The following is an 11,399-nucleotide window of genomic DNA, read 5'->3' as shown; positions in this document are numbered from 1 at the left end:
CCCTCTACACTACTGTGCAGACCCTGCACAGTTGCTATACACCCTGCTGACAATATGATTATGTATGAGCAACACTGGCAATTAAAAGTGTGGTTTGCACTGGCACCCCAGGGAATAGTATGTGAATCCATGGTGATACCCCCAGAGTCAAAGGAATTCTCTTGTTAAAGGTGATTTAAATTGTTTTCATTGTCTGTCAAACAACGACAGCCCCCCAGTCAATTCAAAAGCCAATTCAATTAGTTTCCTTCCACTTCTGGTCTTCCAAAAATCACAATGTAGTTAAAAGCCCTATCCATCAGACAGATCAGTTGCAGCTGAGCTATTAAATATCTATGGGCTATAAAGCCATTTTTTTTTCTGAGCAGATCTACTGTGTAATAAGTTATTTTAAACAGAAATGCTACAGAATGGTAGTTTCCGATGATAGATGAGTAGGTTGTCCTAGGTGTCAGGAATCTCAAAGTAAAAATTTTCCTCAGGGAAAAATTGTTATTTATCAGGCCATTCTCATTAAAGTAAAAGACACTTTTTTTTCCCCTGTTTTGTAGGTTTTCTGGTTGGTTTTTGGGGTTTTGTTGTATATTTGTTTTTTCTTGAGAACTATAAAAAAACACCTACTTTTAAGCAACACACTGATATGTACAGATGCATATGAATATCTACATATAGATATTTCATATGCATTTAGAAATAGCTTGTAGATAATATGGGAACATGACAAGTAAAAATGTACTCAGAACATCTGTGCCTAGTCAACTGTCTCATATACAGGTAGGTATATGGACATATTTGAAAGGAATGTGTTATGAATAGGAAAGTAATTAGTAAAAGGGTTATTTTTCCTAAAAAAATTTATCTTTGCAGTGCTGACTTCAAATAGGAAAACAGTCTAAAACTTGTAAATATAATAAAGTATGATGAGCCATATAATATGCCACTCAATTTTATTGCCCAAGTGAGATCATGCACAAAACACTTATGGCCTTGCTTGATCTGTTGCTCATGATTTCTATGATTTTCTCTAATTTATTCTGCTATGCATACATCTTGCAGTCTTCATTTGCACCTTTTTTTCCTATTTCTTGCCCTTCACCTCCTGTCTTTCAAAGGCTGATGAGAATTAACTGCTAAATATTATTTGATAACATGTGCAGCTTTCTATTGTTAAGAAACATTCTTTAGTTTGGGCATTAGATGCTGTGACCAGGCAAGACAGTAAGGATTATATCAAATGAATGCAAATGACAGGAGAAAAAACATTTCTAATTCACCATTGAGCCCCATTCAAAGATAATTGCTACAACTGTACTGAAATCTTAGTTATATGAAGTTGTGGAGTTTTTTTAAAAATAAAATTTTTAAAAAAGGCACTTCTTTGCTAGCAAAGCCAAAAATGAGCATTCCAAAAAAGTTTTACTTCCACATTTTTTTAACATAAGACCAAACTTCAAGGACACTTACATTAGTCAGACTGGAAAAAGTTATACTGGTTAAGACATCACACTTTGAGAGGTTTAGTACAGAAATGATGAAATGCAATTCAGCTTAGAAGCAAAATGGAACTACATTGATAAGAAAAGCCTTCATGTATAGATTTGCATAAATTACATATTACCTGAACTATTAGAAGACCTTCATAATCAAGGATAGTTTATGTGGTACTGTAAACACTGAATTCTGGGTGAGAAACATTTTTTTAAAAAATTTGTTTCCCAGTGAGATAACAGAACTTAATCAGGGATCAAGGCAACTAAGTGTCAAGGGCTGCACAAAACCGTGTCATGCAGTGATCATTACAGCTCCTGAAAGCTTATATTGTGAAATCTTGAATCAGGAAAATTTGAAAAGGTGAATGACTTTTAATATCTGAGCAGTTTTATTGCCTTCAGTGACAGAGTCCATATTAGTAAAACTAATATTTATTGTAAATATTCACAATATGAAGCTCATGTATACATAAGAGGTAGCAGACTAGATTAAAACAAAAAAAAAAAAAAACAAAAACAATCAACCAACCAACCAAAAAAAATCCAAAACTCAAAAAACCTTAGTGGGAGAAATTGTAATAAAGTCAATATAAATTACCAATAATTTCAGTCCAAAATCATGACAAATATGGATCAGAGAATGGTGGACAATAATTTGAAATTAAATTCTCTGAAGTAATGCAAAAAATGACACATTCACACCTAACATTAGATAAAGGGGAGTTTGAACAGTTTGAAAAATATACTTTCTTTCAGGCTCACAAAGTTGAAAGGCAAAGTGGTAACCAGCTAAATCTGTTGAATATTTTTTGACCTATACCTTAATATTTTCAAATCCAAGATGATAAATAAATTTGATTAAGTTAGTATTAACGATATCAATGATCAAGCAGGATATCTACCATTTCAAAGAATGATGCAATTTGTCTGCCCCCAAATTCAAACCAAAAGAATGTTGTACTTTCATTATGAAAGCTTCTTATTTTAGATTTTCATTCACAATATATATGCTAATAAAAAAAAACATGACTTTGTATAAAGATGTCTTTTATACAGACAAGAATATCCTTAAAATAGTATTATTTTTATGATCTTGCAATAGCAAGTTGTTACACAAGATATAACATTACAGCTTACCAGGGATCAGAATAAGAACACTTACATATAACATTATTTTCTGATCTGGTATACCAAGTCGTAGTTCTGATTGAGAAGAATGGACCATTTTTGTGAAATACCTCTTGATCTCAGTTAATCATTCATTTTGACCAGCTGTACAATGTTTCATAATTTACAGACTGTATAGGGAAAAGATGCTTGTTTCATTTCTCCTCATTTCATAATGGATGAGAACCAAAATGATTCGGATGAATGGAAACTAGAGGGATGCTATTCTGTGTTCATATATTACAACTACCCCACAAGTAAAAGAACAGGAACAATGTCCCATTGTCCGAAGATGGAATTAAAGCTTTAGTAAAATTCATCAAGTGTATAAGGTGTTTCCTATAAAAGCAGACATGAAGTAGTTATCTTCTACCGACCAACATAAATCAGACTGGAATTGCAGCTTCATGCCTTTGAATGAAGTTTTGGTTCACAGCATCCCACCACACCTTGATTATTTAAAGGCACTATCTATTTAATCTTTTATTAAAAATATAAAACCCAACAATAAAAACTTCAAAGCTTATTGAACCATCCAACTGATAATATTCTTGGCCACCAAAGTAAAAATATTATCAGAATATAGATAGACTGTCTCTAAGTTACTTTAATTTTTCTTGCTTTCTAAATTGAGATTGTCAAGAATTATGAAAGATAGAGTGAGAGTTTTTTCTTTACTCACCATTTTGAATACAAATTTCCATTTCTTTATTGTTGCAGAGTTCAGTATTTCTATCTTTCAGTGGAATTTTTCCATGTTAGAATAAGGTGAATCAGTGAAACAAAAGAGTTGGAGAGACATGTGGATACCCTCACCCACACTGAACATTGTGTTCTTTGAACAACCTCTGCATTTTCACTGTGCTGTCTGCATTGAGATCCTGCTACACCAGACTACAACTGTCAAATTCTGCCCTGCAGACATCAAATGTGAAACTGTTTTTCTGAATATCTAAATTATAAGACAAGTCAGGCAGAATGTCTTTTTCTTTAAAAGCACTTCATGCTTTTAATGCGCTTGTGATTTTGAGACCCTTTTCCTATTCATCTGTCCTCTTGAGGATCCCCTGTTTTGCCTGTCAGCTATGTTAGTTTTATTTCCTACCCTTCTGGTACTTCTTTTTGTATTTCATACCGTTCCATATTTATGTATTTGTGTCTAAATGAACTCATCCTCAAAAACTAGAACCTCCCAATCTGAGCTCCCTGCTCCATTTAGAATTTACTATGCTGGCAACAAAAAAATCTATGTGTGAGGTCTATAAGGAATTAAAAATACTGCTTTATGCTATATGGACAGCCATTTCCTGGCTTGCCTGTATTGTACCAACTCTGAATTGGATCTTTCAGGTACTCCTGTAATGTAGGTAACAGGCAGTCAAGAGTTACTTGATACCAATATGAATGCAGATCCCACACAGGACACTTTTCAGAAATAGAATGCAGATCCCACACAGGACACTTTTCAGAAATAGGCTGAGCCCTAAGAATTTATAATGAGTTCATACTATTTCTTCCCTTCATCAATGAACTAAGCAGTTCATATAAAAAGTCATCACTCTGTAAATTCAGGGCAAATTAAAGTGGAATGAACTTATGGGAGACAACAAATCCGAATAGCAGGAGGAGTCAGAGAGTCAAGAATGGTTTAACTGCATCACAATTGATTAAAAGGATTTGGGGAAATGCTATGGGAAAACTTAATAAACAAAAGCAACATTGTGATGAGCCATATCTGTATCTCTGTGCATAGTTGAGAGATTGCATTGAATACAATAGTAAAAGTATTTTTGATTTTTGTATATGTTTTATAGTCAGAGAAATCAGTCTTTTTACACTTTGTTAAGCACTAACTGCAGGACTAAATCAGCATTTGAACTCAGTTGTGAAGAAAGGACATTGGCTAGAGAAAACCTGGAACATGACAAAAATCCTCAAAAGATTGCACAATGTGCTCTACACAGGAAAGAGAAGGGATGAAGATGATGCATTTGGAGGTAAGCTAACAAATAAGTGAAATAGTGTAATAATAAAAATTCATTCAGTGTGAGTAAGAAAGAGGGGACAAGAATAGGGTACAGTAGTATAGAAAAGCATAGGTTAGAAGTGGTAAGGTGATTCTAAAGAATTTGGTGGATGATCTGACTAAGAAAAGAAAATTTAAAAGAGAAGGAGAAAAATAAAAAAATATAAAATCAAAATAAAAAATAGAAAGAAAGGGAAAAGGAGAAAGAGAAAGAGAAAGAGAAAGAGAAAGAGAAAGAGAAAGAGAAAGAGAAAGAGAAAGAGAAAGAGAAAGAGAAAGAGAAAGAGAGAGAGAGAGAAAGAGAAAGAGAAAGAGAGAGAAAGAGAAAGAGAAAGAGAAAGAGAAAGAGAAAGAGAAAGAGAAAGAGAAAGAGAAAGAGAAAGAGAAAGAGAAAGAGAAAGAGAAAGAGAAAGAGGAAGAGAAAGAGAAAGAGAAAGAGAAAGAGAAAGAGAAAGAGAAAGAGAAAGAGAGAAAGAGAGAAAGAGAGAAAGAGAAAGAGAAACTACAATTTAGTTCTATCAAAACTGCTGAATCACTATCACCAGCTGAATTTTATGGTAATGTAGCATTGCATATGAGGAAATAATGTGCATAAATGAACGTTTGGACATACTGACAAAACCATAGCATCAGAAGGACAAGGGCCTACAAACTATGGGATGCAAATATCATGTTTGCTATCATCCACAAGAGATTTCTCTCTGTGTCTAGAATTAAAAACAAGATAAAAGGGCTGTGGCTTAATTAGGGTATGAATTTATTAGCTTAGCTCTTGTGGGAACTCTCTGGCAATAAATTTTACAGTGCATATCAAAACACCTTCCTTAATTGTTTTTACATACTAGAGGTATATCATCAACTGTCCTTTCTCCCTTATTCCTGTTTCCTATTTGTATTTTTTTTTACTCATACCAAACTGCCTACCCCTTTTACAGAAGCAATAAAAGACATAGGAAGCTGAATGCACTCTTGTTACTCCAAACAGAATAATTAAACTCATTTCTCAGCTTTGGGGCATCCCTTGATTTTTGTCCATTCTTTACTCTGATTAATCACGAATGAGGGCATCTGTAGAACTGACAAATGTTTTGGACTCTTCCTTCAAATAAGCCTTCAGATAAGATCTAGTGCCTGGTACCTGCTCCCATTTCAAATTAACTTTTCAGATACCCTAACAATTTCCTTCCAAATTCAATCATCCTCATCCCTGAATAACCCATGTATTGAACATGATATTTTTGGTGGATGTCCATTAATCCTCCTGCTGCTAATAACTGACAAGTTATCTGGCCTCATCAACTCTGGCGATAAGTCACCATATCCTTTCTGAAAAATGTAGCCTCTGGGAACAACTGGCACTAAGAAAAATGTCCCTGACCTGTCCTATTTTTTTTTCAGATTATACTTATTGAGCCTTGTAAAAATTTCAGTAGCCTGCTATGAAATCACAATTTCAGGAGTCTGCCTTGATAAATATGCCAGAGTTGACCATATCTGATTCTTGCAGAATCTGAGGACAGCTGGAGACACAGAGGAAGTGGCCATCTGTCCCATGTAGGATAGGGTATTGCTCCTCCACATCCGGACACCAGCCAGAATGGCTTGGTGTCTTCCTTTCTTTGCAATGTTCCATTACCTCTTCAGCTCAGCACCTACAAGCTGAAAGTAAAGGGCTGTTGTCTTTGGACCACATGAACACTGCTATCTGTGTTCATTATGACATCATATTTCACTCACAAGGTTGTGAAAAACCTTAACCTTCATTTAAAAAATAATCAACCTCTGTGTTAGAAGTTACTACATATTAGGATACCATTCACAAAGTTATGAAGGTAGAGATACCAATTAGAATTTCCTGATGTGCTACTGGCATAATCAAATCTTGAATGATCTGCTGGCAAACGATAATAACAACATGAAGTGAAATTTTTTTTTTAAGAAGTAGTTCTCCATTAAATTATTTAAAAACCTTCATTTTTACATTTCCTTTATTATGCCTTTATAGTCTTCAAGTGGCTGCTGATCTGACATAATTAACCATGTTCACAGAACAGAGGTGGACTCTGGCAAAGTTATATAATTGTGGTGTTTGTTCAATAAGTGGTCCTATATTGAATCTTATAAATTTATCCTTAATATCTGATGACTTACCAGTTTATTGTTTTTTAAGTAAGATTTAACTTACCCTTAATGGAAGACATTTCCCCTCTCTGCTTTTTTTGCAGACATATAAGGTTCAGTTGTTATCAACTTGGTGTTCATATTAAAAAAATAGTTGTCTGCTCTTCACCTCTCTAGGAAGTCTCAAAATAAAAGACATATGTTGACAAGACTATTTTACATCTTTGAAAATTAGCAGTTTCAGGGAAAACAAGCCAATGTTGTAGTCATTACTTTCATTTAAGTGACCTCTCTCTGCTAATATGTAGAGGTTTCCCCTCTAGGCCCATCTTCTGCTGATAAAGAGAGACTAAAACTCTACAGAATATCTATTTTAATAATATCTATATTTTTCACTATTTATTAGCATTTCCCTTGGTAATTTTTTACATGAATAAGTTGACTAGATACATATTCTTAGGATGTCAACTCAATATTACAGAACAGACTCTCATAATTCTCTTTAATTTTTATGTTTTTGAGGCATTGGTGTTTAAATTAACTGATAAAAAATTGTGTAATTCTACCTGGCAAAAGAGAGTGCTTCTTCCATAATGGTTGATGGTTCTGTAACCAGCATGAATCTCTATTATCTGTAAAAATTTTACCTTTCTCTTGGATAAATTTTGTTTTCTATTGTTTTATTATATTCCTCTTCTGCCTGGTCTGTGCAGTAGTATTGTCTTCCTTGGATGCCTTTGAGTGAATAATAAGGTATGAAGGGTGAGGTTCCTTGTTTTTCAGTGTTGGGGTTTTTTTACCAATAGTGATCCATGCCAAAGCATTCTTTAAGGGTTTGTTTGGTTGGTTTGGTTTGGTTTTCTGTCTTTTAAGTTTTATTTATTTTGGTTTGTATTCTGCTTTACTTTGGCATATGATGAATTACTGGTCTTATTTTTTATCAAACATATCATTTTTTCTCTGCTTAAAGTGTCCATAATATTGTGGTGGTGGGAAACAGTTTTTCCCCCTGAAGTTATAAAATGGTAAAACCCCAGGGGGTGGTGACACTGGAAGTTTTGAAATTTCACCCAGTGAGCGCTTCTGCGAAATATAAACATATCACACTTAGAATGGAAGAGGAGAAGGTTAGTTGTAGTTTGGTGGTAGAAGTGGTAGCCATGTTCTGACACCACGAGGAAGGGGCTCGGAGCCCCTTGGGGCCTCTGGGGCCCCCCAGCCTGGGGGGGGGGGGGGGCTGCAGGGACTTGGAACAGCGTAATGCTGGGCTAAGTACCTGTGTCTCAAAGCCAAAAAAGTTTTCTCCACTGTGAGTGAGTAGAGACAGAGTAGCGGCAGAAGCAGCGTCCAGAGACTGTTGCTAAGAGCCAAAAGATAAGAAAGCAACAGTATGCAGCCAAGGAAGACACTGAGTTGTCTGAGAGAGCCGAGAGAGAGAGAGAGAGCAGCAGAGAGAGAGGAAGTTGGGGTAAGAACTGAAATAAAAACCCCATACCCCTCTGAGACCTCTGAGAAAGGAGGGAGGTGGACTTGAGAGGAGTGGTAGAGTGCTGCAGCACCAGAGAGAGAGGAACTGAGAAGCTCAGGCGTCCTGAAGCTGGAGTGGGACGACCAGACGGAATGCGGAGGGGGTGACCTTGGCCCCCCTCACTGCTGCTGCCAAGCCTAGCAGCCTGAGACAGAGCACAGGAGCTCTGGTAGAATTCTCGAGGCAAAGGCTTTCAACTGAAAGATGCCCAAGATGAACCCCCTGAGGAAGGGACTTTCATGAAGATGCCCCTGCACTTCGTGATATGACCGTGGTGAAGCGAGTTTTGTCCCTGCTACGCAGCCCACGGAGGAAGACCCTTGTTTGAAGGCAGGTGGCCGAGGGGCTTGGATACCCCTCGTGTGTGCTGGTAGAGATCCGGGTGCTGCATGAGAAGAAGAGCGAAATAGATAAACTTCCTGCCTTAGAGACATTGCTGCTCTGAAGAAGGGATCTTTCCTTCTTCCCTCCTGGACTTTTATTTGGAGGGGAGAAGAGATTTGATCCATTGTAAATACTTATGTCATGGTAGAGATAATTAAGGCTGTATATACTGTATTGTAGTATTAATTTGTATAGTCATTGTAATATATTCCCTTTCCCCCATTTTGAGTCTCGTGTGGTTGTCTGGAAAACCCATCTCACATTGGGTTGAGATGTGAGAGGGGGCTTAGACTAGGGAATTGGATTTTGGGGCTCTCAAACCATGACAAATATGCAGACGGATTATTTTTTTAAATGACCTTTCAATACAATTTAAGGAAGTTAAAAATTAGTTCTTTAGGTTGTCTCAATCTCTACCTGTCATAGATACATTCTACAGACAGTAAAATGTCTCAGGTCTCCTCTGTCATCCAAATAGACTTCTCTAAATCTGTAAGCTTGCCTTGAGTGTTTGAAAAGTGTCTACCTTAGTGCAGAAATATGACCCTGCACCTAGTGTGTAACATTTCACCTATAGCCAGTGAAAGAGTGGGAAAAGTATTCTTTAAAGAAAAGACTATAGTGCCAAGTTTTTTTCTTGTGTGTACTTAGGCAACAGCAGATAGGAGCCCTTTCATTCAGGATAGATTGGGGCCAATCAATCTAGAGACCTCTCATGAGACCTGCAAAGACATTTGAAGAGTTATAAGATAGGACTGTAAGGTGTGCTTATGCCTCACAGCAAACACTTCAACCAACATCCAAAGTACATCAACTTTAAGTAGCTTTCAGAAAGCCAGTGAAGTTTAGGATATAGGAAAGTTCCTTTGAACCCATGCTTTTAAGCTGACATGAAGCGGTGATTTCACATACTGTAGCCATAAAGCGTAAGGTGTTAGTACAGAGAAACAGAAGAAACTAAAGTCTCGATTATCCTTTTTGTTGGTGAAGGTATTGAAATATTTCAAGAAAACGTCTATCTTTCACAATTTAGAATTAAAAATTCATTTGGGAAAAAAATAATCAAAGATTTATTGTTTAGAAAAATACGTTAGCACTGTGTAGGGGTTCTCCTTGACTCACAGCTTGTGTGTGTGTGTCCTTGTGATGTTACCTCACAAGGTAACAAAGTTAGAAAGGTTGATTTTAAATGACATGGTATGCACACAGCAGTGTTTCACAGCACTAATGAGTCCAGAATAAGTCTACTTGAAGCTAGAGCATATTGTAGCACATCTCTTCCACAGCCATCCTACACTCTGACACATTTTGTGAGCTTCATGACATGTGGCAGACTGCTTAGTGCAGATAGAATCCTCCTACAGATCTGAGTGCTTTACAGTCTGAGGAAGATTTGATACATAACTGTCCCTGCAAAACATCAGTCTATCAAGGTGATGTATTATCTCTGTATTTTTCTGCAGCGCTCAGATTATTAGAAGGTTTTAAAATTGGGAAACTTCAAAATTTTTTTTGCTCAACACAGATTTTTTTCTATTTCTTCAAAGCTTCATAATTTTATCAATAATCAATAGCCTAGGATAACCAATGGATTGTTACTGATTCAGAAAACCATTCTGAGTTTAGAGTAAAGAATTTTCAATTTTACATTCAGTCTCTCTCATTTCCAAGGTGAACTGTGAATCTGTACTTGTTAGACTGCTGTTATTGTCAGAGCAAATAGTAGTTGTTGGTTCATAAAATATTTGTTTGGACCGTTTGCTCTTGTACATCACTTTGTGAAAATTTTAAGTAAACCTGAAAATTATGCATGTTGGTGGTGCTTTCACTGCATGGTGATTTCATGCAAGTGAAAACTGCCTCATTCAAATATTTTTATATATTTTAAGATATATACACAAAATACTCAAGGGGTACTGCATGCTTTCTAGTCCAAGAACTGATGTTGAAAGAAAATGTCTTGTGCCATAAACAGCTCTTTTTGGGAGGGGTGTGTGTGGGGATTCTGCCTATATCAAAAATTCTGCAATAAAAATTCTTTTCCATATGGTTTTCTTAAATAAAAAATGAAGAGGTTTCTCAGAAAATACAATAGGAAAGTTAAGGGGTGATTCATCAGGCTCAGACTGATTGGATGAAGCTGAGCCTCTAGAGATTAGCTATCATTAGGCAAAGGAGAACAGTTAAGCTCCCTTAAAATAAACAGGGTCACATCTAGTTTCAGGCATAAATTAGTCTGTACATTTATTGACACAGCACACTGTTCCTTCTTGGCACAATGTGTACAAGGGGAAATTAGACAATAAATAATATTTGACTTTGATCTGATTTGCACGAAGTGTAATATTGTACTTTCCCTTCCTTCATTTATCATATCTGATTTCATCCCAAACTTTCAGCATTTATTTAGTTCCCCCTACACACTGTTTAAACAGACTGAATTAGTAAAGAATGCAGGGACTAGTTGATGAGTTAAAATAAATGATATATATTCATGCCAGAAAAGAAATTAAAACCTTCCAGTTAATGTTCAGTTAGAAAAACGTGTGCCATCAAATAATAAGTGGGTTGAATAAATGTCAAGAAGAGTTTAAAGAAATTGAAAAATAAACTATCATCAGAAGCACTTGAGTGTGGGAGGTATAGTGCATCTGATATGGAATGGAAGATTAAAGAATAAAGT

Source organism: Manacus vitellinus, unplaced genomic scaffold (assembly GCF_001715985.3).
Source record: "Manacus vitellinus isolate BGI_N305 unplaced genomic scaffold, ASM171598v3 scaffold_1_pilon, whole genome shotgun sequence".
NCBI lineage: Eukaryota > Metazoa > Chordata > Aves > Passeriformes > Pipridae > Manacus > Manacus vitellinus.
This window is presented reverse-complemented; position numbering follows the sequence as displayed.